This window comes from Phacochoerus africanus, chromosome 7, assembly GCF_016906955.1.
Source record: "Phacochoerus africanus isolate WHEZ1 chromosome 7, ROS_Pafr_v1, whole genome shotgun sequence".
NCBI classification, from domain to species: Eukaryota; Metazoa; Chordata; class Mammalia; order Artiodactyla; family Suidae; genus Phacochoerus; species Phacochoerus africanus.
The window spans coordinates 40450520-40459399 of NC_062550.1; the positions used below are offsets into that span (position 1 = coordinate 40450520).

The 8880-nt window shown below is 34.8% G+C and overlaps 1 non-coding gene across 1 annotated transcript; it reads left to right on the top strand.

Annotated features, from left to right (window-relative positions):
• Positions 1-3100: 3100 nt before the first annotated feature.
• Positions 3101-3241, top strand: LOC125131897 (U4 spliceosomal RNA). Its single transcript, XR_007136072.1, has one exon. It is a non-coding gene; the product is annotated as a U4 spliceosomal RNA (small nuclear RNA).
• Positions 3242-8880: the final 5639 nt, after the last annotated feature.

Genomic DNA, 8880 nt, shown 5'->3' on the forward strand with positions numbered 1-8880 from the left:
ACGATGAAATGCCATAATAAATATAAACTGTTTAGTTCAGAGCCCCGTGCATATTTAGTATTTAACCTATAAATTTTATAGTTACTTTTGTACTCAAAGGTTTCTAGCTTCTTTCTAATTACATAATTAAAACCTTAATCGTTTCTGTCTTAAAGACCACTCGATCAGTAAGCACAATTCATTAGTATGTGCAAATGGACCATGGGTAAGGTTACCATATTTTTAACTGATTTTAACTCCTTGTAAATAATAGCTTCTAATGGACCAGATATCTGAAAGGAAGTGTATTCAGCAAAAAGACCAAGGGATGGGATGGGTGCCTTGGTTGATATGAAAGTTGTGAACCATAGAGGAGGTCTAACGGGAGATGCAAATTGGAGAAGTGGAGCCAGTGCCAAGCCAGACAGTATAATAACTCCCGAAGAACAGGTTACTGGACAGCATTAGTGAAGATAGTATACCAGTCTAGATATTTTTAATGCTGCTCAATGATTTCTCATTTGCCTCTATTATAGATGAGAAAACACCCTTAGTATTTGGACAATTATTGAAGGCTGCTAAATCCAAACTACCCCCCTAAACTTAGTAACCTACACATTAATCATAAGAATTTATTTCCCAGTTTCTTTAAGTTTGAAGTATTTCAGGAGTCTGTCCTGGGTAGATTTCTTCCAAAAAGAGACTTTGGGATATAAGCTCCTGTCATAGTGAGGCTGGGCTGTTTCAGTCTTCATTTCCTGAGATGTGAAAGGAAGTCAAATTGCCACTGGAAAATTTATGAGCTGAGTTAGGAAAATATGTACCTGATGTTGGTTATGATTCATTGGCATCTTGACCTTAACCTAACAGTAAAAGTGGTTAGGAAGTAAAATCTTTGTACCCTGATGAGACAATGACAATTGTGAGGATCTAACTTGGTTTTGCCACCTTAGGAAAGTAAGAATATATTGGTCTGACACCTCTATTAAGGCAATAGGAATGTTATAAATTCATGAAAACAGGACTTGATATAGCCTGTAGGAAAGCCTCAAGAGGAAAAAAACAAACAAAAAAAACTTTTGTTAATGATGAAAAGAACAGTAACATTTTTTTCTCAAGATTCTGTCAGTGGTTAGATTTACTATTTCACAGTCTTGTTCATTTTCTAAGCTTGGGTAAAGCCCATGAAAACAGCAGTGAACTATGGCTCCAAGTAAGTAATCTCACCAGTAGCAAATAATCTCCTTTATCTAGAAAAATGATGTTCTCTATATTGCTGTAGACGTCATTCTGAAATTTTGTCACTCCTCTGTAGACATAACTCCCAAGAACATTATGGGACTGTGAAAGAGCCAGGATTAGGTAACAGACTGGGTCAGTGTTTTTTTTAGACTAGAGAGAAAGAAAGATTGCAAACCAGCTGCATTACCCGAGGGGAATAAGAAAGACTGGATTTCTTTACCTAGTGCTCCAGTATCAATCAGCCTGAGCACATGCTTCCCTGGTAATTGCAGATTTGCTTTGATTCTGAAAATACAAGGTATCTATTAGAACATCTGAAGCAAATCCTTAATGACTGTCATTTGTGAGCCTTGTGATATGTGGGAAATGGCATATCACCCTTGGGGACATGGCCTTAAAACAGCTGGTGGTGAAAACTCCCACTTCACTTGGTTCTGAGTCACTGGTGCTAATGTTGCCATGAGATCAATTTCTGGAAAGCTGAGGATGGGAGTCAGGAACAAATCGTGGACAACGAATAACAGATAACTCAATCTAGAATATATCCGTTCCCCTCATTTCTGTGATTTTAATTTAGTTCATTTTATAGCAAATTAAGAGTTGTCAAAGAATACTTTGTCATTTTGACATGGAGGCCACACTGTTTTGATTGGGTGAATGGACGAACATAATGGAGTGTATTGATCATGGTGGTCTTTCAATGATAGTATCAGAGGAGATGATGCTAATTAATATTAATTTTTTCTTATTTTAAAGTAATACAGGTTCCTTGTAAAAATTTAAGAAATACAAATAAACAAAAATGATATAAACACCATCCTAATTCCATCCCAGATATAATAATTTTTTAAGTTGATATGTAATTGACATATAGCACTGTATAAGTTTATGATATACAATATGTTGATTTGATACATTTATATATTACAATATGGTTATCAATTTAGTATTAATGAACACCTCTATAATGTCACATAATTTCATTTCTTTTTTGTAGGGAGAACAGTCAAGATCTAGTCTCTTAGAAACTATGAAGTTTATAATACAGTATTATTGACTGTAATCACTGTGCTCTCCAGAACTCATTTAGCCGCTAGTTACAAGCCTGTTTCCTAAAAATATCTCCCCAATTTCCCTACCTCTGAATGCCTGGTAACCACCATTTTACTTTGTGTCTCTGTGAGTTTGGCTTTTTTAGGGGCCACATATAAGTGATATCATATGGAATTTGTCTTCCTCCCATTTCTCTCACGAGTGTAATGCCCTCAAAATTCATCTGTGTTGTTGCACATGGCAGGATCTCCTTCTTTCTCACAGTTGAATAATATTTCATGGTGTATACACATACACACACACATCTTTATCCATTCAACCACTGATGGAAACTTGGGTTGTTTCCGTATGTTAGCTACATGAATAATGCTACGATAAATATGGAAGTGCAAATATCTTTTGGATATCCTCTTTTCATTTCTTTTGGATATATACCCAGAAGCAGGATTGCTGGACCATAGAGTAGTTCTATTTTTTAATTTTTTGAAGAACCTCTAGACTGTTTTTCATAGTGACTGAGCAAATTTATATTCCCACCAAGAGTGTACTCGTGTTCCCTTTCCTCCACATCCTCACTGACATCTGCTATCTATGATCTTCTTCATGATGGCCATTCTAACAGGTGCGAGGTGATATCTCACTGCAGTTTTGATTTTCATTTCCCTGATGATTACTGATGTTGATACCTCCCCATGTATCTCTTAGTCATTTGTATGTCTTCTTTGGAAAAATGTCTATTCTGTTCCTCTGCCCATTTTTAAATTAGTTTTTTGTTGTTGTCACTGAGTTTTATGAGTTTCTTACACAGTTTAGATATTAACTCCTAAGCTTTGTGCAGTGGCAATATTGTAGCCAATGAGGTTTATTTGAGGTGCAATTATTGCTATTTGGATATTAACTCCTACATAACATATGGTTTGTAAGTATTTTCTCCCATTCAGTAGATTCCCTTTTCATTTCATTAAATTTTTTCTTTTACTGTTTAGAAGGTTTTTTGTTTGATGTAGTCCCACTTAAAGCTGTGTTTGTTTATTCTCTTAATTTTTTTCTGTATGTCTCTCTCCACAGAAATGCATCCTATCATACATATTTTGATTTCTGAAACATGATTTATTTGGAATTTAATTTATTTGGAACATTTTCTTTGGTTAATCTCCTATGATCTCTTTAGTTACTGAATTATGGATAATGATATTATTATTATTATTTGTGCTGCCTGAAATTATATTTTCCTGTTTTTTTCACATAACTATTTCTTTTTATGTTATTAACTTTCCAGCAAATGTCAACATGCTGAGACTTTAACCACCCAATTAACATAGAAATCTAGTCATTCTGTCATATCACTCTTTGAATTTTCTGTATACTATTTTGTCATATACTATTCTGTATACTATTTTGTATACTGTTCTGCCATATCACTCTTTGAATTTTCTGTATACTATTTTGTCTTCCTTGCTTTCTTCTTTCCTTCTTACTTCCATCTTTCCTCCTCTTCTTTTCTTCGTTTTATTTTTTATCTCGCCTTTCCCTTCTTAGCAAAATGGCCTACTGTAATTTCCTTTCACGTTCATGTCACTCTAGTTCCCTGCCTCTTCTTTGGTGTTTGGTTCCTGGAGATTTCCCTCAGCTTTTCACAAAAGTAGTTGTGTATTTTTAAAAATACAATTTTTAGATATTTTAATATGAGTAACGCTTTGGGGAAGGGTTGTGATCTATCATACTATCAGAAACTGAAAATTATCCTTGCTTTTCCTCTGAATGTTATATCATACCTCTAGGCAACTACAGGCTAGAAACCCAAATAAAATACTTACACTCTACTAAATTGTATAGACTAATGTTCTATTATTATATAACTTAGAGAGTATGCTTTATAAGACTCTATTTCATTTTTGCATTATTGCCTAAGTTAATTTCCCATGGTTTTCTACAGATTGTATTTTGAAGGTTAAGAAGTTAAGAAAATGTACATGGGAGTTCCCGTCGTGGCGCAGTGGTTAACGAATCTGACTGGGAACCATGAGATTGCGGGTTCGGTCCTTGCCCTTGCTCAGTGGGTTAAGGATCCGGCATTGCCGTGAGCTGTGGTGTAGGTCGCAGACGCGGCTCGGATCTCGCATTGCTGTGGCTCTGGTGTAGGCCGGTGGCTATGGCTCCGATTGGACCCCTAGCCTGGGAACCTCCATATGCCACGGAAGCAGCCCAAAGAAATAGCAAAAAAAAAAAAAAAGAAAAAAAGAAAATGTACACACACTTAAGGAATTGCTGGTAGGTTATCTAATGCTTAGTCATTAAATAAAACATTTAATATGAGCAAGACATGGACTTCTTTTAAAAACCTGAATATTTAATGTTTCTTTAAAATATTATTAAAGAATAACAAGTTTTTGTTGTTGTACAGAAAACGCTTGTGGAATTAGTGAGAAGTGTATTAAGAAATTTTGATATTGGGGTGAATAATTCAGTAGGTGGCTAGTTGATGTTGGAGAAGCAACTTGACTTTTTTATCTCATTTGAAAAATTATGAATATGAATAAGATACTCATCAACATAGTTTACAAATCAAAGTGTCTGTGTTTTGTGTGATCAGATGTATTCAGAAGATCTTCCGGTTTTATCATGAGCTAACTCTGCCGGTTCTGCTGCATATTATCACATAATGTTTCTGTACCTTTGAAAAGCTGTGTGAGTTTTAACTATTAGTCATTATTATTAGTTTCTGTTAGTTTCTACAGACTTACTCATTTCACAGTTCTTTTGATTCAACAATATGGTGGAAAATATTTCTGGAGAAACCTTGTTTTCATGAGAACAGAAAAATATAAGCCAAATTGTAAGTTTCTAAAAATTTATTTTGGCTAATCTCCTAGAAGATAACCTTGCAGAAAGGAGTTATTTATCCCCTTCCCCTCAGGCTTAGTCATGTAATTATTGGCAACATGACTAGAGAATATATTGATATATCAGGAAAAAAAGTCAGCAAAAAAGCTCTTTATCTAAAATTTAGGACTCCAGACTTTTTAACACACGTTCGTAGTTCAAAGTAAATATATTTTTGGCTGCTCTTTAAGGATAAACAAAACTCCAAGGAAAGCTTTGGTAAATTAGATGCTACCTAAACAGAAAGTTAACATTGCTATTTGTATTTGTTTTACTGATTTGAGCAAGATTAAAAAAACACATGAATACCTGTTGTCAATTATTTAGCCAATGTGATCCTGGTTTGCCACCATAAAATAAGGTGAAAGTATTAGGGACTGAGGGGAGCACAGCCACCCCAACTAATTTCTCAATCATTTCACTCAAAAGACAATCCAAGAAATCATTTTATTTAAGCAAATCACTATACTTGTCATGTAAGTGCAGCTTCAAAACACTCTCCAGACCTAGTCTATACTCCCCTACCTTCTTCTTTCTAACAGATTTCTATCCTTAAACCACTATTATAAGGAAATCTTGGAGCCTAGAATTGAGTGTAAGATTTAAAATCAGTCTCAAAAGGAGGCAAATGACCTTGTCAGTTTATAGGATTGATATGTACATATCAACCTGACAGCAATAACTGTTAAGATAGCAATTCTTACAGTGAGGAGAGTCAACGAGAACAAATAACAACTAAAAAAAAAAATTGAAATATATGTAGGTCTAAGATACAATGAAGTTCCCACATGGCACAGCAAGTTTAGGAATCCAGTATTATCTCAGCTGTGGCACAGGTCACAGTTGTGGTGCACGTTTGATTCCTGACCTGGGAACTTCCACATGCCGCAGGCATGGTCAAAAATTTAAATAAATAAATAAATAATTTAATTAATTTTTTTTATATATATATATTTTTTATTTTCCCACTGTACAGCAAGGGGGTCAGGTTATCCTTACATGTATACATTACAATTACATTTTTCCCCCAGCCTTTGTTCTGTTGCAACATGAGTATCTAGACAAAGTTCTCAATGCTATTCAGCAGGATCTCCTTGTATATCTATTCTAAAATGTGTCTGATAAGCCCAAGCTCCCAATCCCTCCCCCTCCCTCCCCCTCCCATCAGGCAGCCACAAGTCTCTTCTGCAAGTCCATGATTTTCTTTTCTGAGGAGATGTTCATTTGTGCTGGATATTAGATTCCATAATTTAATTAAATTTTAAAAGGTACAATGGGTCACAGGTGCGGCCCTAAAAAAAAAATGGTACATTGAATAATCTTATTGACATTGTAATATGAGCATGCTCTGTGTGTGTTTAGATATTTACTGATGTCAATTAGAAAAACCTAGTGCTTACTTATTAATAAGGCAAGTATCCCAGAATCTTCAGCATCTAAGAGTTGGATATATCACTTCTATATTTTTATCTACATAAAACTCATTGTTTTACATTCACCTTTTTGATTATGTCAGGGTGCAGGCTATAATTACAATTGGAACAGATATAAATAATGTCAGTGGCTCTCGGAAAGTCAGTTCTTTAAAATTTTATGAAGACGTTATTAAATTTTATGAATTAAAAAATACAGAAATATCACTGTAAGCTATGATAGCATCTCTGTAAAAATCAGTAGTCTTTGAGAAATTAGCCTGTCTAGTGAGAAGCCTTTGAAGAAACTATTGCTCTTAGTGAACTTTCTCTGAGCTTGCAACATCCTTCGCATGATTTGCTGACATCTGAACCCTGACATTTTGGTCTCACAAGAGGGTATAAGGAATTTTTTTGTTATGATATTTTCTGTACTTTTTCAATCAGTCAGTTAACAAATATTTATTCCTTCACTAATGAAGGTTGGGTATCCAGGGAATACAAAGTAGTAAGAGGCTGGAGTTGAGCAATATTTTAATGCATATGGAGGGCTACAGATCCTCTAAACTTAAAAGATAAATACTATTAAAAAGGAAATTATTCTGGATGGCCTATGATTAATTATCTTATCACTTGCTTGTGGTTCAGAGTGCATTAAGTTTAGAGGAGGTGAGTTTTGAAGGTATTGGGCATGTCTCTTAGATGTGAAGGAATCTGGAAAGAACTCAAAGACTGGGAACTATTGCTGGAGGATATACCATGTACCAGACACTGTGGTAAGCAGTGTATACACACAATCTCAGTGGAACCACACATTAGATTACTATGAGGAGAAGGACGGCCACAGCAATAAGGCTTAAAACATGTATTTCAGTATCAAATAGACCTGTGTTACTCATAATTCCTCTGTTTAATGACCTTGGGAAGTTACTTAATTGTCTTAATTTTCTGTTTTGTCACCTTTAAAATAAGAATAATAGTAACATCTACCTCATGGTATTAATTTTAAGTGAGATAATGCAAATTAAAGCATTTAGCCCAGTGCTAAGTGCCATTAATGCCCTTAATATTAGCTATTGATTTTTTTTTTTTGCGTTTTAGGGCTGCACCCACAGCATATGGAAATTCCAAAGGTAGGGGTCCAATCGGAGCTATAGCTGCCAGCCTAGGCCTCCGTCACAGCAAGGCAGGATCTGAGCCACATCTGTGACCTATGCCACAGCTCACTGCAACACTGGATCCTTAATCTACTGAGCAAGGCCAGAGATTGAACCTGCATCCTCATGGATACTAGTCGGATTCATTTTTACTGAGCCATGACAGGAACTCCTAGCTAATGATATTTTTAAAAACCACCTTTGGAAGGGATGAGGAAAATGGGAGAAAAATAAATTGCCAAGGGTTATAGAACTAGCAGTGGAAGAATTAGAATTTGAAATTCAGTGTGTCTGATTTTAGAGCTTATTCTCAAACACTATATTATTCTGTGTCCATTTTTATTCATTTATTTCATAAATATTTTTGTACTGATTATGGACCAAAGACCATGTATGGCCACTGAAAATGCAGATGAAAAAATTTAACTTCTCTTCCTTCTAAAGGAGGCTACAAATAAGAGGTCCAAGTTATTAATAGATATTTAATTAAAAACTGAGATAAGTCCTTAGAAGGAAGGAAATATAATTCCATCAGAGAGAAAGTAAACCAACTTCACCTAGATTGTGAGATTTCAAACTACTTCCCTGGGAAGGGGAGATCAAAAGGGTAAGACTAAAAATGATAACAAGAACCAGATAACATTGTATGCAATATTAAGGACCTTAATCTTGTTCCTAAGAGAAATTAAAGTCATGGAAGAGTTTGAATAAAAAGTGAGCTGATCAAACTTGTTATTGGAAAAATCATTGTTTGGAGATTGGTGGGAAGAGACGCAGTATGGATAGAGAAAAAGAATTTTGTTGTCTAAATAATAATAATGATAATTTATATATTCTAATTTATTATAAATATTGTCCAGGAAAGACATGATAATTGCTTGGATAAGGGCTGATTGCACAGAAGATAATCATAAGAGTAGAGTTTTAAAATACTGGATGATTGGTTTAGAGGATTTAATAATCAGTTACATTACATATGAGAAGATAAGAGAAGGGAGATAATAAGAATAGCTCCTAGGTTTTTGGCTAATGCCTCTGGAGGATGGAGAGTCTATATTGAAACAGTTGGAGAGAACCAAGGTTTTGAAGGTGGATAATGTGCTCAATCACAGATATGAGGAGTTTGAAATGCTTTTGATATCCAAGTAAAGATG